Here is a 27,522-nt window from a genome sequence, read left to right on the forward strand (position 1 = left end):
ATTAAAATGGAATGTTATGGAAAATGCTTGCGACCTTATAATCAGGTCAAAAGGACAAATATTCAGACTGATTTCAAATATGCAAAGAATTTGTGTTTCTGAACAGAAGACAGATCCTGTTTTGAAACAAATATTACACAATATTTATATGTAATGGTGTCATATGTAGTTTGATTAATGTTATCTACATATAGACAATTATATATATGTGAGTAAGCACTAAAATTGTTTTATTGTATGAAAATAGAGGAATAAATTTTGCTGAAAACAAGTTTTAAGTCTGTCTATATTTAAGCGGAGTTTTGTATACATTTTGTTTGGGTTAACTGTAAATGTTTGTCATAGTAGTGTATCACTTTGTTTGAATTAATATAAGTATTTTGGTGCATTGAATATATCAATCGTGTCTTCAAACTAAACAATGCATCGAGTCTGTAGTCAATTTTAGGCAATTTCAGAACCTACATTGGACAATATGTCTTTATATTATTTTTTTTAAAAAACCCAGTTTTGTAAGTTGGTCATTATAATGCTAGTAGTACCAATTAATAGGACTTATTTTGAGTACAGACAATCTGATTAGAATACAGATCCATAGCTATGTTTCACTAACAAGGGCCTGAAAATTATCTGTACTCGATCGCGACTACTTTCTGTTCTAATAATCATTTTTGCAAACAGTGAAATATTTGAAGGTGTGCATCATTATAACAAATCTGAAGAAATGCAACAAGGTCTTTAAACAGAAAATAAAAATAATATCTTATTAAGCAAAGCATTGGCATTAGATCTGTATTGTCCCTACTCTTTGCATGAATATGAAATCTGACTGAAGCTGTATTTATTTTATTCCAGGCTTTATATAAATCCATGACAATCTGTCAGACCAACATTCAGACAAGTTCTCCACATTCTCATCATTTATAAGTTGGTTTGAAAGGCATGATAAACAAGATTTGATATCTGTTGTATGGTAAGTCAAATGATATACAAATGAATGGCTGATAAAGGTCTATTGCACAAAATAAGTCAATTGCAGACCCATGTAATTTTGACCTGTAATAGACCTAGCAAATGATTATGAGATTATGCAAAGATATTGATTGTATTTGGTCAGTGTTGAAAATTTCTTACAAGTAACCTGCTTTTATACATTTCTAGTAAGAAATTTCCATAATTTTCATTTTTAAGACTCTTTTGGTTGAAAGTATTTTTCTACAGGCATGTTTTAAGATCAAAATAAGACTTCTATCATTATTCAGATATTACAGACATCACAGTGGTTATAAGATACAAGGCATTTGGCAGTTTTAAAAACTAACATATTTTGACAGAATTAAGTAACTTAAATTAAGTAAAAATAATTAAGTAAAAATTGCAAAAAGTTGTGAAATGAGAATTGTTGCATGGCAAGCTTTGTCTTATATTTCCAATAATGGAAAATGTTAGTATCTTGACCTTCTATTTGCACCATTTCCCTGTATGAGTAAATTTTTAAAATCGATTTTGATATATTTTGTCAACAATTGGACCAGTTATATTGTTCAATCAATAAATTTAACATGATCACTGGTATAATTATAGTAAATAATGCATAGGATAAATCCCAATAAGATGAGGTCATAAGAAGTTTTGGCTGCTGACCTTAATATTTTTTAAACCCTTGTCTAAGATAAAGAAATTAAATACATTTTTGTACTGCACCACTGATCTGTTTTAAATATCTTTGAAATTTACCTATTGAGGTAAAGTTATAAAATTTTACCCATGATTAACATTTAACTTTTAAAATCTTAATCTTATCAGATTTGACTAAAGTGGACGACTTAAACAATGGTCTGATCTACACATACAGACTAATCTCCCTTAAAAAGTGTTGCCATTCCAGTATTGTAATGTGTTTATGCAGAAGAAATAATTGGATAATTGATTAAGAAAAGTGGCATAAGGTGTTAATATCCTTACATCAAGTGTGTGTGATTGTAAAGCAATCACTGGATTAGAAGAGTCCTTCAAAGCACTCAGGTGATGCAAATCATAATCTGTAGGACTCTTTATTTGTTTGGTGTTGTCAATGCTTGATTGTCATCGAGGATGTAAAATATCAGAATTTTATCGTTCGTTCATCCGAGTGTTTGGATAAGCTGGATTTCTTTGGTATTATTATAAAAAAAACTTCATCAGGTGATTTATTATTCATTTGTATAGGCTAAAGTATAAACATAGGAAATATGGTATGATGGCCAACGAGACAACTATCCACTGGACATCAAATGATAGATAAACATAGGAAATATGGTATGATTGCCAATGAGACAACTATACACTGGAGACCAAATGATAGACCTATTAATAAACCTTTTAAGGGCAGTTTTGATCCCATGGTGAATTTTTGACGAAAAGTTGCATACAATGCTATTTTTCACCTAGTCAATTTAAATAGGTATTAAAAAATTTACCTTCATAGGCAATTTTTAGAGAAAAATGGGGTCGAAATTTTGGACCTTTACTAAAAATTTTGGTTTTTTGGACAGACATATCTAACTTTTTTGTTTCTAAAGATAAATGCATGCAGTTTTTTATGCCCCCGCCGCAGCGGAGGGGGCATTAAGTTTTACCCTTGTCCATATGTATTCTGTAACTTTAGTTTGCCTCAACCAAATGTTATGAAACTTATACACAATGCTTATTACCACTAAATACAGATCAAGTTTGAATTTTGGTGGCGTCACTTTTACCGTTCTAGAGTTATGCCCCTTTACAAAAGGAAAAATTGCTAAATTTTTCGTTTCCGTTCTCTAACTTAAGTTTGCCTCAACCAAATGTTATGAATCTTATACACAATGCTTATTACCACAATATACAGATCAAGTTTGAATTTTGGTGCCGTCACTTTTACTGTTCTAGAGTTATGCCCTTTTCAAATTGTAAAATTGCTGAATTTTTATACGACCGCAAAAAAATTTTGTGGTCGTATATTGGTATGACGTTGGCGTCGTCGTCGTCGTCCGAATACATATTGGTTTTCGCACTCTAACTTTAGTTTAAGTGAATGGATCTTTTTGAAATTTGACCATAAGGTTAAATACCACAAAAGGAAGATTGGGATTGATTTTGGGGGTTATGGTACCAACAGTTAAGGAATTAGGGGCCAAAAAGGGGCCAAAAATGAGCATTTTCTAGTTTCCAGACAATCACTGTGGAACGGTGTATGGATCTCTCTGAAATTATACTACAAGTTTCCATACCACAAAGGGATGGTTAGGATTTGCTTTGGGGGGTTATGTCTCAAACCGTTTAGGAATTAGGGGCAAAAAAGGGGGAAAAACAAGGTTGTCCTGGTTAATGGACAAATACTTTAGTACAAAACATAATTTAAAGCAGTGTAAGGGAGATAAATCAAATACATCATTGAAATTATCTCCCTTACACTGCTTTTAAATTATGTATAAAGTAATGGTTAATGAACAATAAAGATAATCTAAAACAGTGTAAGGGAGGTAATCCAAATACAATGTTTTGGTTACTTCCCTTACACTGCTTTTAAATTATGTTTAAAGAAATGCATATTTATAAAGGAAGACCAGTAAAAATATCTGCAAATGTTTTCATCTTTTTTTTTTACAAAAAAATCCATATGAAAGATTTGACACTATATTTTTATTAATTCTATTATAAAATAGATTAAGTTAGCACTATGGTAAATTTAAATGGGTAATTATGGTTGCCAACTCCATTGGAAATTTGAATTGAGATTATGACCATATCTTGAGGGAAAGAATTTTTTTGGGGGAAAAAGGGGGGGGGGGATAAAAAGAAATTGTGGGGGCCAATTTTTTCTCATTTCAGATTTCAGAAATTAAAAAGAATTATTCTTCAAATATTATTTTTTTTTCAAATTTCAAATGTTGAAAAATTTCAAGAAGTAATCTTTAATTGCACAGTATGGCGCATTAGATTTGTAAAATCTTTGATCACATTTATTTATTTGTTATGCTGAATCTAACAGTGTATTTAGATTTTTAATTTTGGGTCCAGTTTTCAAATTGGTCTACATTAATGTCCAAAGGGTCCAAAATTAAACTTTGTTTTATTTTAGCAAAAATTGAATATATGAGGTTCTCTGATATGCTGAATCTAAACATGTATTTAGATTTTTGATTTTTGGCCCAGTTTTCAAGTTGGTCCAAATTGGGGTCCAAAATTAAACTTTGTTTGATTTCAACAAAAATTGAATATATGGGGTTCTTTGATATGCTGAATCTAACCATGTATTTAGATTTTTTATTTGTGGACCCCGTTATCTAATTGGTTCATATTGAGGTCAAAAGGGTCCAAAATTAAACTTTGTTTGATTTCATCTAAAATTGAATTATTGGGGTTCTTTGATATTCCAAATCTAACCATGTATTTAGGTTTTTAATTTTGGGTACTGTTTTTTAAATTGGTCTACATTGAGGTCCAAAGGGTCCAAAATTAAACTTAGTTTGATTTTGACAAAAATTGAATTCTTGGGGTTCTTTGATATGCTGAATCTAAACATGTGTTTAGATTTTTTGATTATGGGCCCAGTTTTCAAGTTGGTCCAAATTGGGGTCCAAAATTAAACTTTGTTTGATTTCAACAAAAATTGAATATATGAGGTTCTTTGATATGCTGAATCTAACCATGTATTTAGATTTTTTATTTGTAGGCCCCGCTATCAAATTGGTTCATATTGAGGTCAAAAGGGTCCAAAATTAAACTTTGTTTGATTTCATCGAAAATTGAATTATTGGGGTTCTTTGATATGCCAAATCTAACTGTGTTTTTAGATTTTTAATTTGGGTCCCGTTTTTTAAATTGGTCTTCATTGAGGTCCAAAGGGTCCAAAATTAAACTTAGTTTGATTTTAACAAAAATTGAATTCTTGGGGTTCTTTGATATGCTGAATCTAAACATGTGTTTAGATTTTTGATTATGGGCCCAGTTTTCAAGTTGGTCCAAGTTGGGGTCCAAAATTAAACTTTTTTTGATTTCAACAAAAATTGAATATATGGGGTTCTTTGATATGCTGAATCTAACCATGAATTTAGATTTTTTATTTGTGGGCCCCGCTATCAAATTGGTTCATATTGAGGTCAAAAGGGTCCAAAATTAAACTTTTTTTTTGTTTGATTTCATCAAAAATTGAATTATTGGGGTTCTTTGATATTCCAAATCTAACCGTGTATTTAGATTTTTAATTTTAAGTCCCGTTTTTTTAAATTGGTCTACATTAAGGTCCAAAGGGTCCAAAATTAAACTTAGTTTGATTTTAGCAAAAATTGAATTCTTGGGGTTCTTTGATATGCTGAATCTAAACATGTGTTTAGATTTTTGATTATGGGCCCAGTTTTCAAGTTTGTCCAAGTTGGGGTCCAAAATTAAACTTTGTTTGATTTTAACAAAAATTGAATATATGGGGTTCTTTGATATGCTGAATCTAACCATGTATTTTGATTTTGGACATTGGACCATAATAGGTAAATTAAAAAAATTGAAGTTCTTAGACCACATTCTTTCTGTGTCAGAAACCTATGCTGTGTCAAATATTTAATAACAATCCAAATTCAGAGCTGTATCAAGCTTGAATGTTGTGTCCATACTTGCCCCAACTGTTCAGGGTTCGACCTCTGCGGTCGTATCAAGCTGCGCCCCAGCGAAGCATTTTATTCATTTTTTTTTCTAAATATCAAGTATTTTTAAAATTGGAGTTATCTTTCTTTGTCCATGATTATAGTTGAATCAACTACAATCAATGCTTTATATAATGCAATGTTTAATTTTACCTTCCACTGATAGATTAAAGCAATTTTTACCCTTCATTTCTAAAAATATTTTAAAGTCTACTTTGAAAATTGGAGTTATCTTTCTTTGTGCATAATGGTAGCTGAATCAACTACAACCAATGCTTTATACAATGCAATATTCAATTTTACTTCCTACTGATAAATGAAATGTATAGATAATGCTTTTTACCACAAAACTCGGTTTAATTTTTTGTTTCCGTTTTCTAACTTTAGTTTGCCTCAACCAAATGTTATGAAACTTATACACAATGCTTATTACTACATAATACAGATTAAGTACGAAATTTGTTTGCCACACTTTTACCATTCTTGAGTAATGTCCCTTTATAAACATAAAAATTGTTTGTCTCAACCAAATGTTATAAAACTTATACACAACCATTCTAGAGTTATGCGTATTTACAAATAGAAAAATTGCTGAATTTTTAGTTTCTGTTCTCTACTTAAGTTAGCCTCAACCAAATGTTATGAGACTTACACACAATGCTTATTACCACAAAACTAAAACTCAGATCAAGTTCAAATTTGGGTAGTGTCACTTTTACCGTTCTTCAGTTATGTCCCTTTATAACTATATGATATGCAAGCGGGGGCATCATCTGTGTCCACATGTGGACACTATCCACATTTATTGTTAAAACATTTAAAATATCTTCTTCACAGAAGTATGCTCTAAATTTGAGTAAAAAAATCTTTGGAAATAATTCATTTTTATTGCATTTTGTTGATTTTTAGAAAATAACTGGCATCTTTTGCTGTTTTTTTATCTAATGATTTGTTCATCAAAATTTGTATAAATGATCTTCGTACATAATCAAGCCAAATGTCATTTTTGTCGAGCCTGTGACTTTCGTTGCAGAAAGCTCGACATAGGGATAGTGATCCGGCGGCGTTAGCTAACTTCTTAAAAGCTTTATATTTTCCAAGGTGGAAGACCTGGATGCTTCATACTTTATATATAGATGCCTGATGTTATGAAGTTTCCGTCTGTCATTTGTCCATTGTCCTTGACCTCATTTTCATGGTTCAGTGACTACTTGAAAAAAAAGTTAAGATTTTTTGTAATGTTAATTTCTTTCTTATTATGAGTAATAGGATACCTTTATTTAGTATGTGCGTACCTTGCAAGGTCCTCATGCCCATCAGACAATTTTCATTTGACCTCGACCTCATTTCATGGATCAGTGAACAAGGTTAAGTTTTCGTGGTCAAGTCCATATATCAGATACTATAAGCAGTAGGTCTACTATATTTGGTATATGGAATGATTGTAAGGTGAACATGTCCAACTGGTAGGTGTCATCTGACCTTGACCTCATTTTCATGGTTCAGTGGTCAAAGTTAAGTTTTGAATTTTTGTCTTTTTTTCTAATACTATATGCAATACATTGTAGGTCAACTATTTTTGTTGTTTGGAAATATTTTATGATGTACATGTCAGTCTTGCAGGTTTTATTTGACCTTGACCTCATTTTCACGGTTCATTTCTCAGTGTTAAGTTTTTGTGTTTTGGTCTGTTTTTCTTCAACTATAAGTAAAAGATCAACTATATTTGTTGTATGGAGGAAGGATTGTAAGGTGTATATGTCTGTCTGGCAGGTATCATCTGACCTTGACCTCATTTTCATGGTTCATTGGTCAATATTAAGTTTTCGTGGTAAGTTTGTTTCTTAAATACTATAAGCAATAGGTCAACTGTATTTAATGCATAAATTGATTGTTAGGTGTACATGTCTGTCTGGCATGGTTCATCTGACCTTGACCTCATTTTCATGGTTCATTTGTCAATGTTAAGTTTTCTTGGTTAAGACTGTTTCTTAGAAACTATAAGCAATAGTCAACTATGTTTGGTTTATTGAATGATTGTAAGGTGTACATGTATTTCTCATTCGGTTTATCTGACCTCATTTTCTTGGATCATGTTAAGTTTATGTGTTACTTGTAGTAAAGCTTTATATTTAGGACTATCAACATAAAATCAATGGTTAGTAAAGAAGGCGAGACATTTTAGCATGTGCTCTCTTGTTGACTTTGCCATTAGTTGTTTATTTTATTATGTTCACTTTTTACTTACTTCTGAATCTGATCTTTCTTAAAAATAAATTTATGCAAGGGATTTTTTGGGGATTTTATCATAATTGTGAAATTACCATAAGCCCCTTGACCTTGAAATTAAACAAACCACTATCAACCCTCTTTGACATTGCATGCTCTGTATATTACGAAAATTCAGTTTTCATAAGTGGGTTGATACATTGTTTATGCCTACCATAAAATAAGGGGTACAGTTTGTAGAATAAGTAGCTGAACTAAGAAAATCATTGTATATATATATATATATATATATATATATATATATATATATAACATTTACAGTGTAATGGAGAAATACTTAAATTATTCTCCTGTTTTATATAAACATGCTGGGAATAAGTCAAAAATCAGTAGATAAATTTTAGAATGATATGACAACACATACATGGTGATGTATCATTCTAACAGATGTGAATCTGAGGGTACCTGAGGTCAGCTTTGAACTTTGAAGATTTACCTGTACTTGAATGACAGGTCAGGTACAAATATACATGCATTGTATTTAGGAAAATTTTACAAGGATATGGTTCATTGTATTTAGTGGCATAATTATATACATATGCATTATGTATGTAAACATCTGAGCTTCCTATTACTACAGGTAGGACTAATTAAAATTATATACCTGTAAGATTGTAACAGTATTTTTATACCCTACCAACAGCGTCATAGAAAGGATATATCGGTAATAACATGCTTGTAAATCAGTATACAATATGAGTGTTTTTGAGACTTTATCTCATTAAACTTTAGCTGAAAAGGATTGGTAACATCCTATAGGTACTAAGCACAAAAAACCACAAACATAAAGGAACTAGAGGCTCCAAGGAGCCGAAATGCTCACCTGGCAGAGCAGACGCTTGATAAACAAGGTCATTCCAGGAATATTAATATTATCAGTAAGAATATTCCTACATTATTTTCTTTTTTTCCCTCATTTCACTTCATCTGTACAATACAAATCTTAAGACAAGATGGTTCAAGGGCAATAACTCTTAAAGGAGTATGGGCAAAAACTTCGCCCGAATTAAGACTTTGATCTTGATGCACGGATTACTTTTTGACTTTACACTTTTCTAATAGCTCTTTTGAGATATTATAAATTTAAACAAAAAACAATAAAGAAACATATTTCAGGGGCAAAAACATGGTGGAAGAGTAGTCAGAAAATTAAAATACACCTATTGAGTATAAGACAAAATACACATATAGTGAGCATAAAACAGACGCCAAATCATACATCAGTAAAATTTGAAGATAAACAGAAACAAGTTTCCCTACAGTGATACTAAGGAGTTTGTTGGCACCTCAGAGTCAGAATTTAACCTAGCCCAGGTTTAGAGGAAATTTTAGTTTCTTAGTATTTACATGACTTTGCATATGATGTAATTTTTTCTGTACAATTTAATATGTAAAGGTGGTATTCTATGATGTTAGACAGGATTTTTATGTATTTCTTGCTGTTGTTTTGAGATAGGATAAAAGACAGAGTTTTTATGCTTTTATTGATATGGTTTTGTGTCACGATAAGAGACTGGTTTTTTTTTTAGTGCATGTTTTTATATAATCTTTATGAGGATAAGCATCAGATGCATATTGAGAGCAATTGTTTTATAGTTGCACATGTTGAGCGACCTTGACACTCTTCAACAAATAATTAATTACTCAATATTAGTAACATGTTTTCCAATAAACAGATATACAGTTTGTATGTAGGTGATGATCATCAAAACTTTTCTCTCTGGTTTGGCATTATTACAAGTGGAAGAATAGACAAATGTTTCTATGGTATTTTACATTTTATAAATTATTGCATTTTTAGTTGTTTGCCAATAAATGTTCTTAATTCCAGATGTGCTAAATGGGACAAAGATTTTAAATGAGTTAAATCCAATGTCCTATAAAAAGTTGCATTACAAACTTAAAAGATTAGAATCAGAGTTGTGATATATAATTTGAAAAAGATAAAAAAAAAATTGAAATGTTGACTTTCTGTCTTTTAGTCCTGTTGTCATGGTATTTACACAACCGTTGAGCATATTATATTTTATTCAACGTCTAATGGTTAAACTTCAAAATATTGAACCATAATTTTAAAGCAATACTTCCTTACGTGTAAAGCATATCAGAAAAAAATGGACTGTTGCAAATTGAGTTTTTTCTAAGAGTCCTTTTTGTAATGAAAAACTACATAAACAAAAGCATTTTCAACCAAGGTGGAGTTGTTTATTCGTCGAAGGGGACTTTAGGTTTGCACTCCGTCTGACTGTCTGTCTGTCTGTCCATCCGTCAATCCAGCAAATCAGTTTTCAACACTTTTTTCTTCATGCTTGAAGATATTGATATGAAATTTGGTATATAGTTTTATCATAACAAGTTACAGATCAAACTTGAATTATGTTCTGGTTTGATGATTTTGTGCAGAGTTATGGTCCTTGGACTTAGAAAATTCACTTAAATAATCAGTTTTCCACCTTTTTTTTTGTCATGCTTGAAGTTATTGATTTAATAATTGGTATATAGTTTTATCATGACAAGTTACAGAGCAAGTTCGAATTTTGTTCCAGTCTGATGATTTTGTGCAGAGTTATGGTCCTTAGACTTAGAAAAAAAACTCAAATAATCAGTTTTCCGCATTTTTTTTTTGTTATGCTTGAAGATATTGATTTAATAATTGGTATAGAGTTTTATCATGACAAGTTACAGATCAAGTTCGAATTTTGTTCCGGTCTGATGATTTTGTGCAGAGTTATGGTCCTTTGACTTAGAAAATTCACTCAAATAATCAGTTTTCCACACTTTTTTTTCGTTATGCTTGAATATTTTGACTTGATATTTGTTATAAATCAAGTTAGCATTTTTTTCCAGTACAATGAATTCTTAACCGGTAGGGGACTATGTATTGCCATGCAATACTCTCAGAATACTTGTTATATATAGTGTCTGCTATGTATGTGTGCATGTTTTAGGGGGGGAGTGTAATGTAAGATTGTTAATCGTAATGTTAGTATGATTCATTGATAGAAACATTTTTCACTAAACCCATATATAAAAAGGATGAACAATTATCAGCAATGGAATATATGACTTTCTCAACAAAAAAAATTTATCTGACCTAGAAAATCAGCTTATATTTTTAGTACACTTCTAAATTTATTTTAATACCACTTATATCACTGTAAGATGGAAAATATGCTGACTGATATTTTTTGTCATAAAAAATGTAGAATTGACATAAAATGATTTAACAACAACAAACCCCCTCAGATATTAAGTACAGGGTCATGGAGTTTAATTATGCATGTGATGTAATGTTTTAATACTGTGTAGTAATGGCCTACAATATAGGAAGCAAAAACCTTTCCCTTTTTTATCATTTCCTATTTTTTGACAAACCACAGAAATTTGATTCATGTGTAAAATCAATGTATTTGATTATAGTGTGTGAACAGTCATGGATTAATATCTTATTTTATCAGTGTTACAGTTGGATTTTGAAATTTTTATAGCTATTGTATATGTTTATCTTAGTTGGTACTAGATATTGGACAAGATTAAGGAAAATATAAAAGTTTGAGGTTAGTTGAATCATTACTCGTAGATAAATACAAGTTGTGTTATCATTCAGTGAGGCAATCACATATTTAATAAAAGTAATACATCTACACATCTATTTAATTGATTTATAGTCATTAATAAAGCAAATACACAAGGTTAGAAGTAAATTGGACAATTTTTGACAACAGAAATTATTTTTAGAAAAACACATGTATTTAATGTCAGATCATTTACTTAGTAGCTTTCACCAGAGCTTTAATTTAATTCTGTAGATCAAGTCCAACATTGTGTACTGTTGAACATAATAGATTTAACCCTATTTATCTTTCCATTAAACTTGTGGACATTGACATCATCATAAAGCAAACTTTGTGACTCCACTGAATCACAGTAAAGGTATAAAACCACTAATTCATAGCCCCATTGCTTTCTATGTTAAATTCTGCAATTTCAAGCATAAATGGCTACTTTGTCTTAAGTTCAAATAAAGTGGCAGTTATTTCATGTCAAAACTGTACCTTATGCTGACTTGTGCTGAAAAAATCAACATACCTTTAATTGCATATTAGAGCGTACTGGTTCCCGGAAGTTTGATAGTACAAAAACAGGAACTTCTGATCTGAACAACAGGCCAAATGAGCCCTCCTATTAAAATTTCTTATACTTCTTTATTATTCAAATAAAACTTTCAACAAGGGTTCTACAGTGATCCCAAGTCCCCAAGCTTTCATTTGATACTAAAACTACCCAAATATTCCCACTATTGACAAAGATACAGCTATGCGTAGGAACTATTTTCTTTAAAATATGTACTACTTTCTTGTATGTTCTTTCCTACCGGGCCTGAATTAGTGGTTCTATACCTATAACAGCATCAAACTTGTTATATTGACTTCTGCTTGACTTAATTTCCTTCTATGATCTATTTCTAGCATAGAAAAACACATAAAGCTTTTGTCAAAACACTATATCACTGAATTCAAGCTCATATTGGACTGGTAGTAACATATGCGTTAAACAAAGAAAACTACATATGGATACTAAAAGTGACAGATATGACACTTTTTCAATTTTTACCAGTTCTGATTTGTTAATATCTACTCAAATAACAGTGTTCTTACCTATATGTCTTATTTTTATCAGAGATTCTTCCTTGAATATAAATACAGTGGTCCAAACATAAAATATAATTGATAATTTTGTCCCCCCTTTTTTCTACATGTTGGAAAAGGAGAGTGATTTGGTAAAAAAAAACATACTTTTATGTATTAACATGGATCAACAAGAGCAATTTATGTATCTCCAAGCTAAACAACTTGCTAAAATGGTTATAAAATGCATTTCAAGTGAGATTTTGGAATTCCTATATAAGTATACACCAATGTTCCTTGAAATAAACAATTCACCAAGAAACACAATAAAACATGAACACTCACTAGATAATTTGACCAAAAACAATGTTTATACTATAAACTAGTCATAATATACAAGTTTCATTGGTTTCAGTGTTAGATAATCCAAAAATTTAAATTTCAGGTAAAATCTTAACTGTGTGCATGTTAATTGACCAAAAAAGGCTAAAATACCTTATTGTAGCAATTTGAGGGCTGTAATTTGACACTAACATAATTGTTACAAAAAAAAATAATGTAACATGATTTCTGACAACAAATGTGACCAATTTTCACTGTAAAGGGTATGATTTCTAAAAATAGAATTTCACATGCCTGTCAGTAATAGGTATAAAACCACTAATTCATAGCCCCATTGCTTTCTATGTTAAATTCTGCAATTTCAAGCATAAATGGCTACTTTGTCTTAAGTTCAAATAAAGTGGCAGTTATTTCATGTCAAAACTGTACCTTATGCTGACTTGTGCTGAAAAAATCAACATACCTTTAATTGCATATTAGAGCGTACTGGTTCCCGGAAGTTTGATAGTACAAAAACAGGAACTTCTGATCTGAACAACAGGCCAAATGAGCCCTCCTATTAAAATTTCTTATACTTCTTTATTATTCAAATAAAACTTTCAACAAGGGTTCTACAGTGATCCCAAGTCCCCAAGCTTTCATTTGATACTAAAACTACCCAAATATTCCCACTATTGACAAAGATACAGCTATGCGTAGGAACTATTTTCTTTAAAATATGTACTACTTTCTTGTATGTTCTTTCCTACCGGGCCTGAATTAGTGGTTCTATACCTAAACAGAAACTAGTAGTTTCATGACATCATTAGGTCAAATGTCATCGAATATATGGATTTAAAGTTTATAATTATAAAGCATCAAATTTTTTTAGATCTGAATAGTGGAAGATTGAATGTTTTTGCTTCTTTACTGTTTTTTTTTTTTCAATTTCAAGTTAATTTTAAAATTTGTATTTAAAGTTGAAAACATGAAATTATTCAGTGGTAGAAACAGTGATTGCAGAAAGCGGAGAAGGGGGGACACTTTGGTACCACTTCACTTTTTATTTTGTTTATCTGAGGGAAGTTTCCTATTTGATCCTTCTCTCTTGAACTAACAAACAATTGGCTGTTTCTGATCTCTTTCTTTTAATACTTATTAAATATGATTTCCCACTAAAAACCATATACATGTACTACAAAAACCATTTAACCAATTACATATCTAGAAATAGCTTTATACATTTAAAAGATGTGATTTCACACCTAGAAATTTGAGTTGATTTGTACTACTAATGGCAGCCAGATTTGCCTCAGGCTACATCAGAAGATGTTGGTGACCTTGGACCTTTATATTTAGTCATTAAACATTTGTCATTTAAGTTTTACCTGTGACAACACAGACCTGGTTTATTTTCAATGAGGACAAAATTTATAATGTAATGATTGAATGTCATTGTTGTAAAAAGTTGATTGGAAAGGTCAGATCAAACAGTTAAGGAGAATCAGCTAAACAAAGATGATCAAAATAATCCCAGGGGACAGGGACCTTATATTACTTACTGTATGATATTGGTTTTGCTCATTGTTCAAGACTGTACAGTGCGCTATAGTTGTTTACATTCTCGTCCCATGGGTTCTGGTGTATATTTGTCTCATTGGCAATCATAACACAGCTCCTTCTTATATACATGTATGAAATAATTTCCACTGGATGTTCAGCAATCGACAATAATCACTCAATTAATCAAAATGTGATTAAAGAACTGCATTAAACATAACCCATTGGTTTCTGTGTCTCTTTTTTAACATCGTCACTAAATACAAATAGCACTGTCATGTTTGAGTAACATAAAAAAGGGTCTGTAATTTTATTTTATTATGTGCTAAAATTTCTCCTCATCTCAAGACTGAATGTTTTCATGTTTCATACTAATTATACATTTTTTATAGAGATTTTTTTGCAGTGAATCCTTCTCTTTTTATACGCCCGTTTACGGGACGTATTATGGTACACCGTTGTCCGTCTGTCCCTCCGTCTGTCCGTCTGTCGTCAACATGTCGGACATTAACTCAAAAATGCTTTAACCAATTTGCATAAAACTTTGGTGAATTGTTTATATCTATTGATGTGAGCTCCCTTTCATTTTTTATAAAATTTAGATTTTACGTTTCCGAGTTATGGGGTTTTATTCATTAGAAAAAGGGGGATTTTCCAGTTTTCGGACAATAAGTCAAGAATGCTCCCACCAACTTGCAAGAAATTGTGGTGAATTGTTTATATCTATTGACATGAGCTCCCTTTCGATTTTTATAAATTTTAGATTTTACGTTTCCGAGTTACAGGGTTTTATTCATAAAAAAAAGGGGGGATTTTCCAGTTTTCGGACAAAAACTCTAAAATGCTTTCAGCAATTCTTATGAAACTTTGGTGAATTGTTTGTATGTATTGATGTAAGCTCCCTTTAGAATTTTATAAATTTTACATTTTACATTTCTGAGTTATGGGGTTTTATTCATTAAAAAAAGGGGTGATTTTCCAGTTTTCGAACAATAACTCAAAAATGCTGTCACCAATTCTCATGAAACTTTGGTGAATTGTTTATATCTATTGTTGTAAGCTCCCTTTTTATTTTCATAAATTTCTAATATGACATTGAGAATTGATTGAACTTTATTTGTTTATAGTCTGACAACAGGTTTACTAAGTATTGCACAACAGCAAGAAATCTTTAATTGCATATTCAATTCATATAACCAATTTCAAGATCTTTGACTACATTTATTCAGAAACCTATAATATGTCAAATATTTAATTACAATCCAAATTCAGACCTGAATCAAGCTTGAATATTGTGTCCATTTTTGCCCCAACTGTTCAGGGTTGGACCTCTGCGGGCGTATCTAGCTGCGCTCAGCGAAGCAGTTTATTGAGTCTTGGCAATGTAATGATAACTAGGGAATGAAGTAAATTTGGTATTGTTAGCACGTCTTTGACAGTTTCTGTTAAATGTATGCACAGCTTTTCTGGACAAAAAATTTAAGAGCTTGAAATATTGTATAGACATTTAAGTCTACAATGACTATCGTTAAAGACCCTTTGGATTTCTAGTATTTGTTGAGTTCACTATGAAATAATAGACACACATGTACACATACACACTTGTGTCTTAAATTTAGTTGTTTTCATGTCACTTGAAAATGACCAAATGAACAATTTATGTAGAGATTTCTAATGTTAATTTGAATGGTCTAACAACATCATCACTCATATCCTAATGTAAAAGCTCTTAAAGGTAGTAGAAATTCATCATTGAGTATTTCCCTAATTATTTCCTCAAGTAAAAATCTGGCCAATGAAATTTTTAGATTTGCCTGTGAATATTTGTGGTAAATTCAAGGATTTGAGGAAATTCTCATTAATTTTATGATAGATCGAAGTTTGTAATAGTCCATAGATAGACTTAAATTTCAACAGTTAACTTCTATCCCCTGTTGCATTCAATGATGGGACATATCAATAGCAATAGTGTTAGTCCACCTGGCCATATTCAATTCTCTTCCGAGACTATATTACTTTTACTTTCTAATATTTATTTATTTCTCATTGTGAATTTTGTTTTTTTTTAAACTTTCACCACAGGTTTTATACAATTCTTAGTGAAATTTGTCATCAAGTGTAATTGTTCATACTATATACATGTACCACTAAGTTGTATTGAGATGTGGTCATTTTTGTGGATTTCATGAGACCATTTTTGGACTAATGTAGAATATGGCTGGGACAAGGATCCGGAACCGGAAATTTTTTCACACAATTTCGGTCATTTTGAGATGACTTAAAAGTTGGGGCCCTTTTTTCAAATTGTCGAAATCACACTAGATTCATAGCATCAACTAACTTGTATTGACTGTTTCATCGCATTTACTTCATGAATTTTCTTACCGTTTGTCTAAAAACGTTCAAGAACAGTTTACGGAAGGCAACAGTTCAAAATTGAAATGATTTTAATGACTCAAAACGGTAAATTTCTCAGACAACATCGCTAATATTTCTTTCGTTTTGAAGACGAAATTAAAACAGAAAGTTTTGTGACCATACTAAAGTAAGAGTAATTCCGGATTCATTTCCGGGATTCGTTCTGTATTTCAAATTGATAGGAAATCACCGGGTTTTTAATGTATTACCTTTAAAAGTGTTTTAATATAACAGATAATAGTTGCACTTGTTTAATTATGCATGAAATCATTTTGCATTTTACGATTAAGTGCCTTATCTGGTGAAGACAATTTCACGCATGCATATTACATGGTAAACAAAGCACATGTTTAACTCGTGAAAAATTACTTTTTTCTAGTGAATCAAATGAAGTTTTAATTTTTAAATCAGAATTGACGATTGTCTTTGCTGAAAAATAATTAAATAATGAAGAGAGTTGTCATAGGATTTTAATTTCTTTATAACATTAGTTCTGAGTTTGTGATCACTGTCAGGTGTGAATTAAAAACACAGGTAAAAGTGATTAGCAATCATTAGCCAATATTTCCCTGAGGCAGTAATATAGCTATTAGGAAGGCCCTCAGGATTATCATACTAGACTGGAGTGGTGTCTTCCCGATTGTCCCACTTTTTGAAATTACAGGTAAAAAAGTAATGAAATTTTGAGGGACAATCGGGAAGATGTTTGTGGGACAATTGGGAAGTTTAAATGTGGGACAATTGGGAATTGTTTTGATAGTAATTAAATTGTTTTTATAGTGTGTAGCAGGTAATTGAAGGTAACTAACCAATGTAACTTATAAAATAAGAAATAAACATGAACAAATAATAATATTAACATATTTCTTTTTTGCATATATTAGCAACAAAGTATCATCAAACACAGACTATAATATATATTTAGTCATAATATAGCACATATCAAGCACTTCTCGATTCTACATTGATATATAATAAAAAGAGTTTCACTTAAGCACACATAATAAACAGCTAAATACAATAAAGTACACGCAAAAAACAAATTAATTCATTAAAGCACACACATGACACATGACACAAAGAGCAGATACTATTAAGCACGCACAATGCATAAGGTCCAACAATAAAGCACACATGATTCATAACTTAAACATCAAAACACATCATATAATTGCAACAAACTTAGTCAAAATGTAACAAATAAGTCAGAAGCAATGTCGGCATACTGGAGTGGCAGCTGTATTACAGGAGAGGGATTAAAAAACAAGAACAAGTCCAAAATGGTGCTTAAGAAAAAAGATCTCAATGAAATGACCGAAATTATTTCTGTAAAAAAATTAAATTTGTCCTAAATCCAAATCTGCGGTTTAGGACAAAAAGCTTTCAGTTTCGGACATGACTTGCAAAACATGACTGTTTCCAGACCCTTGGGCTGGGACCTTTTGCACAACAGCATTCATATTTACTTCAATAGCTACTTATCATGTCCAGTTGACCATACTAAATGGCCCTTTTCAAATGACGATTTTTGCAGAAATAAATGGAATTTTTATGCCCCACCATAGTGGAGGGGGCATTAAGTTTTACCCTTGTCCGTCTGTACGTACGTCCGTACGTCCCAAAATTGGTTTCCTTTCTCTTACTTTAGTTTGCCTCAACCAAATGTTATGAAACTTATACACAATGCTTATTACCACAAAACACAGATCAAGTTTGAATTTTGGTGGCGTCACTTTTACCGTTCTAGAGTTATGCCCCTTTACAAATGGAAAAATTGCTGAAATATTCGTTTCTGTTCTCTAACTTTAGTTTGCCTCAACCAAATGTTATGATACTTATGCACAATGCTTATTACCACAAAACACAGATCAAGTTTGAATTTTATTGGCGTAATTTTACCGTTCTAGAGTTATGCCCCTTTACAAATGGAAAAATTGCTGAAATATTTGTTTCTGTTCTCTAACTTTAGTTTGCCTCAACCAAATGTTATGATACTTATGCTTTATTTAACTATTACTGCATGCAAGCCTGATTGTTTTATGATTACTTAAATTCAGCATTAATTAGTCCCCTACCAACGAAGTCGTAGGGGACTAGGTTTGCACTCCGTCTGTCTGTCTGTCTGTCTGTCCATCAGTCAGTCTGGCAAATCAGTTTTCCGCATTTTTTTTCTTCTTGCTTGAAGATATTGATTTGATATTTGGTGTATTGTTTTATCATGACAAGTTACAGATCAAGTTCCAATTTTGTTCCGCTCTGATAATTTTGTGCAGAGATATGGTCCTTGGACTTAGAAAATTCACTTAAATAATCAGTTTTCCACACTTTTTTTCGTCATACTTGAAGATATTGACTTGATATTTGTTATGTAGTTTACACCATGACAAGTTGTAGATCAAGTTAGCATTTTGTTCCAGTACAATGAATTTTTAACCGGTAGGGGACTATGTATTGTCATGCAATACTCTCAGAATGCTTGTTGTATTCGGAATGCTCAAAATAAGTAAAAGTTATTTTCAGGGAACAATAAGCTTCTAACTTGTCTGATCAGGCTAGTAAACTTTTATAATAACTTGGAAAAAATAACATTTATTCCTGAAAATATTGACACTAACAATAGCAGAATTAATAATATTGGCTTGTCAGAATGTACTGTTTGGTTGTAGACATGTATTTTGATCGACCAATCAGATGAGACCTAGCTATTTTGGAAAACTGTTAAGGAATCTTAGATTATGATAATATCATCAATATTCAAAGCCGAGTTGAATGTGAAATAAGGTAAATAAATAGATTACATAAGTATTCTTGATCAAAATCTCTTTCAAAAATATATTTGAGAAGTTTGATTTTGGGTTAAAAAATTGTCATGTTCATATTTAGTATTATATATGGAATAAATGGGTTAAAAAAAACCACATCAGTATAAACAAGTGGGGAAAACTTTTTCAGCTAAACTTTCAATTAAACATCTGCCTTTCAAATTTGGATTGCTTTCAGGTTTGTTTCTCTGGAATTTTGAAATTTAGATTTTTTTTTATGGCACAGCTGTTTTATAGCTTTGAATAAATAATATCAAACTTGTAATCTAACATTATAAAAAAAATATTTCTGTTTTGTTCTCTCCATTGGTCAATATTACTTTTTAGCAAAGGGAATAACTCATTTCAAATTATGGTTAAAAAAGAAAAACATTTTCTAAAAGGGAAAGTGCTATGGATGTATTTTAATCAGAGTACCATGATTTGATTTGGTTAATCAGTGATTCATATAATATACTGAACTGTAAAATTTGTTATTATATAGTCAGTTTCATATGAAATAAAATACCTGCTCAGTCTATACAAACCGGATATCATCAGAGCGGAAAAATGTCCCACAACACAAGTTAGATACAATAGACTGAAAACTTTTCTTGTTCATCGGATCACGTTTCACATAGATTTTTATGATTTTTAAAAACCTGCAAATAATGTATTATGTATTAAACATCTAACAAAGAACTGGTAAAGTAAAGATATGAGTCAACTTTACCACTTTTAATTTGTCAAAGCCATATATCATTTGGATGTTTTGATAGATATGTTTTTAAGGATATGTATATGAAGCTGATTTTGGAAATTGACTTCAAATGCTTAATTCATCAAGTTTATTTGAATTTATTACCATAAAGGTATTACTTCAGTGGAAATACAAACATGTAAGGTTATTACTCAATTAGGCATTTTTTTAACACTGAAGGATCATTTGAACTTTGATATGTACATTTCAAAATCATTAATTTTTGTAAATGGACAATTCAACTACTTCATGTAGTCCCAAGCAAAATTTGTGAATTGATAAGAAACTCTAGATTCACTATATCAGAACATCAGAGGGTAATATCTTCTGTGACATCAGAGGGTAACAGTACATTCAGTGATTTCAGAGAGTAATAACACCTTCAATGATTTCAGAGGGTAATATTTTCAATGACATCAGAGGGTAATAATACCTTCAGTAATTTCAAACAGTAATGCTTTTGATGACATCAGATGGTAATACTTTAGTTGACACCAGAGGGTAATAATACCTTCAGTGACTTCAGAGAGAAATACTTTCGATGAAATCCGATGGTAATACTTTTAATTACATCAGAGGGTGATAATACGATAATACATTCAGTGATTTCAGAGAGTAATACTATTGATGAGATCAGACGGTAATACTTTAGTGGATATCAGAGGTAATAATACCTTCAGTGATTTCAGAGGGAAATACTTTCGATGACACCAGACGATAATACTTTAGTTGACATCAGAGGTAATAATACCTTCAGTGATTTCAGAGAGTAATACTTTCGATGACACCAGACGATAATACTTTAGTTGACATCAGAGGTAATAATACCTTCAGTGATTTCAGAGGGTAATACTTTCAATGACACCAAACGATAATACTTTAGTTGACATCAGAGGTAATAATACCTTCAGTGATTTCAGAGGGTAATTAATATCTTCGGTCAGTAGCAGTACTTATCCAACTCTTGTACCTGAAGAAGAAAAAAAAATTGAAAGGTGTAATCCTGTTCCTTTTAAAATATCTGTTTGAATTAAACAAATAGTAATGGACCAGAAAGAGGCTAAATAATTTGTGATAAATAAAACAGAATTTCATATAAAATTGGTATATTGTCTTTAATGGTAACATTGGTTAGCTTGGTTCTGGCATACACAGATTGTTGTATCTTTACAGTCTTCTTCTCGAGTTTTGCTTTACTTTTAGAACATATTACTTATGAGGAGGTACCAACCAATTAACAATGAATGAAAAGACATCAGTTTTCATTTTTAATTGTTCCGTTGAAAATTACATTATTTTATTATTCTTTTTCAGATGAAAAGAAACACTTGAGAAGTTCCATGATGATTTTAAGCTGGGATTTTGTTCCTTGATACATTATAATGTAAATGGTAAGATCTTAATATAGTAACGGAAGCTGGTTGATGTTTTAGTTTGATAAATGAATACATATATGGATAAGGAAACTACACATTTTAAAAGTAAAATTTTAATAGGCAAATTTCGAGGACATTAGTATGACTCAATTTTGTTCTGGTTGATGCAAAACAAGTTGGGTCAGCAATTTAAAATTTTGAGCTGATATGACCGGTGCATTACATTTGCGCGCATTACCATTGCATTTGCTCGCAAAAATCTTTACTTTTGCGCTCAGCTTTTGATTACATTTGTGCACATTCTTTTACATGTAAATATAGGTAGATTATACATACATGTATTTATTTATTTAACTATTATTTTTGAGCAGGATAAGTCCGTTTTATTATGCACAAGCACTTAATCCTGGAAATATATACAGATAAAAATGTAAAAACATAGTAAATCAGGATTTCTCATGATCACTGTATATTTTTTTAGAATTCAATGAAAAATATGTAACTATAGTCATATTTATTATGAATTATCTGTATTTTACCTGTATTACCTGTAAAATGAATGCGAGCAAATGTAATCAAAAGCTGCAGGCAAACATAAAAAAATTAATCCCCAAATGCGCGCAAATGTAATGCGCCCATTATGACACTTAAAATTGCAGATCTAGAGAAGCTTACTTCAGTCAATTACAAACAAACTTGAAATTGGTGTATTATATTTGATAGTGTTATAATTCTTTCTGGTCAGATTGATGGATTTAAGAGGAAAATATTTGAACTAACCCGAAGACATGACTACCTCAATTTTCTCCTGACCATGGAACAGTGTTAACTAATTAAAGATAGAATTGCAGATGTTTTATAATGTGATACAAATGCAGTATTCTGACTTCCAGTAGTAATAATCTGTAATTAGCCTTGTCAAAGAGTATAAATTAATGGTTTTTTTTTTGGTGTATATCAAACAATAAAACAACAACAAAAAAAAACCTTTTAGAACCCACAATTACTATTTTACAATACTTAATAGTCTAAAGATGGATTTTTTTCATTCCATTTACCTTATTCTGACATTTAGCAGTTCTGGAGAAAGATATTCCCAGCAGTAACAATCTACAGTTAGACTTGTTTAGATACACGAGTACATTGTTCTGACTCTTAGCCATCATTGTTTATGCTGTAAGCAAGTAACTTTCAGTATGGCAAATTCAATTTTGGTTTGATCCAAAACAGCACTGAGTCATGCCTTTACAATAGGCAAGGACTGTCACCATTAAATTGCAAATCATGCTGTTTTGACATTAAAAAAGTAATAATTATTATATTGCAATTATTTTGTTGTTTATATAAATTGGACGAAGTAATTGGACCAAATTGATGTTATGGTCGTAGCAATTGGAATAGAACCTAAATGTTGCTTATGAATATGATATAGTGAATTCAAATGAAACAATGACATTCTATTGCATGCAAACCAATTTCATATTTGTTCCAAAGATAAGGGGCAAATAGAGGCAGAATTACCAAAGTCCTGTTGCATATTTTGTACTTATGTTCAGGACTTTTAGTATCACATGATCAGTTGCAGTGTCTGATAAAGGGTTTTGTGAAAAAAATTTAATTAGAATTCACCATCATTACCATTGTATATTTATTTTCCCTAGCTGATCAGACTATTTGTTCTTTCCAGCTTAATTTAATGATTTTTATACCTACATGTATTTAGAATTAAGCCATCAGTTACATGTACTGTACATTTCATATAGTTAATCAAGTGATCAGTTGGTGAAAAAGTTAGATGTTGATCATCTGATAATAAAGATTTATCTAGTAAGTGTGTGCAAATTTTCCCTAGGTAGTCAGTCATTGATACATATTTTCCTTTGTTGGTCAGATCTTAATTAGTTGTCAATTAGTGATTATTTTCCTTATTAACTTATAAGTTAGGATTAAGTTATCATTTGGTAACTGTTTTACTAGACTTGTCCATCTAAGCCTTATTATCATTTTGTGACTATTTTCATGAGCTATAGTTATGATCAATTAAGAAGTTTACCAAATTTTTCAAGTGTTTATTATCATAAATTTTCATTGTATGTGTTTTTAGTCATGATAATTGTCACCTTTAGTTTATCAGGTTTGATGGAGTAAGGTTTCTTTAAGATATGCAGGCAGATGCATCTAGTCAAAAACCTTAGAACTGTTTTAATTTTTGTCTCGACTTGACATAGTCAAAAAGAGAGACATAGGTATGCTGTTTCCGGCGGTGGCATCAACAATGTATTAGTTTGTGATTAGGTCTAGTTCATGGTGAACCACTAGTGTAGGTCAATGATATTTAGTATGTAGTTGTATTAGTATTGGCACATCTCATTACCATGGAGATTATTTGGCCCTGCCTCCTCAGTCAAGGTCTATTGACTTTGAAACTTTGCTTAGTTTACATGTATTAGTTTGTGATTAGGTTAGTTTATGGGGAACCACTAGTGATAGGTCAATGATATTTGGTATGCAGTTGTATAAGCATTGGCATAACTCATTTCCATGGAAATTATTTGGCCCCGCCCCCTCATTCATGGTCTATTGACTTTGCAACTTTTGCTTAGTTTTCATGTATTAGTTTGTGATTAGGTCAGTTTAAGGGGAACCGTTAGTGGTAGGTCAATGATAATTGGTATGCAGTTGTATAAGCATTAGCACATCTCATTTCCATGGAGAATATTTAGTCCTTACCCCTCAGTCATGGTCTATTGACTTTGAAACTTTTGCTTTGTTTACATGTATTAGTTTGTGATTAGGTCAGTTTAAGATGAACCACTAATGTTAAGTCAATGATATTCAGTATGCAAATGTATTGAAATTTGCAAGTTTCATTTTCATGGAGATTATATAACCCCACCCCCTAATTATGGTTCATTGACTTTGAAACTTTTACATAGTTTACAAGTTAATGTTTGTGTTTAGGTTTGTTTAAAGGGAACGACTTATGAAAAGTCAATGGTATTTGGTTTGCAGTTGTATTAGCATTGGCACATCTCATTTCCATGGAGATTGTTTTGCCCTGTACCTTCAGTCATGGTTCATTGACTTTGAATATTTGCATAACTTACATGTTAAAGTATTGCTATTTTAATTTCAACATTTGGATTATCAAAGTAACAAATGGGCGAGACGAATCTCTGTGTTAACAATTTATTAGTTTATAAAGTAATTCCTGAGTTTCTCAATTAAAAAAAAAGAAGAATTTTGAATTCTTTTAGATTAATAAATGTGAATTGAAAAAAAAAATCTATAGATTAATTTGGTCTGGTTGGAAGTCTATTACCCTAAAGCTGAAACCAACATAATTTTTTATTAGTCAATTGTCCATTATACAGCTTTTAAGTACATTTCAAATATCAATAAAATCCTTTTTACATTACTGAAAAAATATCATTTACCAATATATTGACTTAAATTAAAATTTCTCTATGTTTACTGTATTAACTGGTGCCATATTGTATATTTAGTGAGGAATCAATGATTATCTCCCCTTCTCCAATGTCTTGTATTGATATTGACTCAATGATTGTATACATGAAAATGATCAACAGCCAGAGAAAAAGATAGAACATTATCCTCCTATTGATTCTTCTATTAAACAAAAGTCAACGTTCGGCCCACTGCTTCTGTTGATAATACACACGTTAAAAACATGAGACAAAATGTCAATTGACGATTCGGAATTAAACCAATATTGGTTGGGGCAGAGTGAAAGAATTTGACTGGTCATTAAACAGAAGGTAAGATTGTCACTACTCTAATTGACTACCAAATTATTGGAAATCCAAAGCATTAATATGATCTATATGCACTGTGCTGCTTTTCGCCTTTAAAAAAATAATCGTTATTATCACATGTCGTCTGTTTTTCATTATTTTTTTTCTACATTCGGCTATTGTTTATTAATTGAATTGGAAGGGATGCTAAGAATCAGCTGATTATTGGATAAGTTAATGTATTATTTATCATCAATGATAACAAGTATTCTGATCCATAATAATCTGTTAGGTTGTTTCTTCTACTTTATAATTGGTATGAATTGAATAATTTACTTTTAAATCATGAAATTGCCAGTAAAGCAATCTTGTCATAGTTATTCAGATGCTAAATACATAGTAACAGTGATTGAGTTAAACTGTACTTACATCAATGTTAATTGTTGTAATTTGTGTTTTACAGCTTGATTTACCAGATATATTTGTTTCTGTCTTTTTGAAGGGCTTATTTTTTACTTTTGTCATTTATGGGGTTGAAATGTTCTGCATGTGTGATTGAGTTGATGAAAAGTATCATTGGACAATTGTAGCATTAAGTCATTTTGTAAAGAATCATTCTGCGACAGGAAATTACTTTTTACTGCACTGAAAACGTCATTTTATTGAATTGCTGTTAAAGCGTACATTTGAAAGGACATATAAATGGTCTATCTAGGGATTTAATTGCTGTTGTTGAATACAGGATTTGGGGTTAAATCTAAAGTCTGCATGGAAATCAGATGATTAAATCAAACATCAGTATAAACATTTCATTTATTGATTCTATATTAAAATTACATGATCCAAGTCCAATAAACTTGTTACTGCTAAGGTACTATACAGTTATTAAATCATTCCAGTATACAAGTGAGTCTTTTAAGCAATCTTGTACATTATTTCATTCTGTCATTTTTGTGCATTTGTGAAATTGAGCAGTTTGTATTTCAGAAATAATTTATGCCAACCAATTGTTTAATGGACATTTTACCACAGACTTAATTTCGTTCAAATTTTACTTTGAGTGACACACATTTCTGCATACATGTACCCTAATTTAGAATATTCTGTAGTGAACATTAATGAAGAAATTTACATGAATCACGCTAGTTGACAGAAACTGTCACAACAGCAGTTTGGCTTAAATGACTTATAGTTTTTTCCAGGGACTACAGGTTTTCAGCAGATGAGTATTGCTGGCTTCCTTGTTTTGAATCAGTCAGTTTGTCTGCCTCATTTCATGCAATATGGTTAGGGACATTTGAACATTTTGTAAGATTGTAAGCTAGATCTATTTCGATAATTTTTTGGAGAATTTTACCCTATGTATGATTACAATGATTTGAATAATTGTGACTCAGAATTCACATTATGGTCTTCAGATAGACTAGTTCAAAAATGTCATTTCTTATTACCGTAAGTATTTTCATGATAAGCTTGGCGTTTACCATACAAATAAACAAGTCAGGACCTAAAAAAAATTGAATGTTACAATTGACATGTACGAAACATGGGTTCACAATGACAGTATGTCAGGACCTAAAAAAAATTGAACATTACATGTACGAAACATGGGTTCACAATGACAGTATATCAGGACCTAAAAAAAATGAACGTTACATGTATGAAAAATGGGTTCACAATGACAGTATGCCAGGACCTAAAAAAAATAGAACGTTACATGTATGAAACGGGTCTACAATGACAGTATGCCTGTCTTGAAAAATCAGGCTATTGATATTTTCATAAGCTACTTTTTGTTGCCTTCATTTTCTCACTTGTCTGAGTTGTATTATGATATACTTGTGTTTATCTGTCTGACTTTACTTTGACCAATCCTTTTTTCACTCTTAAGTCAATTTCAAAGAAGGGTTATAAGAATCCATTAGCTTTCATAAAGACATCTCCCTTTCCATTTTAG

The 27,522-nt window shown here is 31.0% G+C and overlaps 1 protein-coding gene across 5 annotated transcripts in view; it reads left to right on the top strand.

Moving 5' to 3' along the window:
* LOC127706291 (B-cell CLL/lymphoma 9 protein-like) overlaps positions 1 to 27,522 on the top strand; it is a 69,399-nt gene that overhangs the window by 20,340 nt on the left and 21,537 nt on the right. For 3 of the 5 annotated variants that reach the window (XM_052210803.1, XM_052210801.1, XM_052210802.1), the window contains 2 exons: positions 856 to 973; positions 21,749 to 21,825. The gene's annotated coding sequence lies outside the window, so the exon portion shown is untranslated. Of the gene's footprint in view, positions 1 to 855; positions 974 to 11,361; positions 11,504 to 21,748; positions 21,826 to 27,522 lie in introns of those variants that run through there. The other 2 variants (XM_052210805.1, XM_052210804.1) reach the window with 2 other exon arrangements.

The sequence above is a fragment of the Mytilus californianus genome, unplaced genomic scaffold, assembly GCF_021869535.1.
Source record: "Mytilus californianus isolate M0D057914Y unplaced genomic scaffold, xbMytCali1.0.p SCAF_6, whole genome shotgun sequence".
NCBI classification, from domain to species: domain Eukaryota; kingdom Metazoa; phylum Mollusca; class Bivalvia; order Mytilida; family Mytilidae; genus Mytilus; species Mytilus californianus.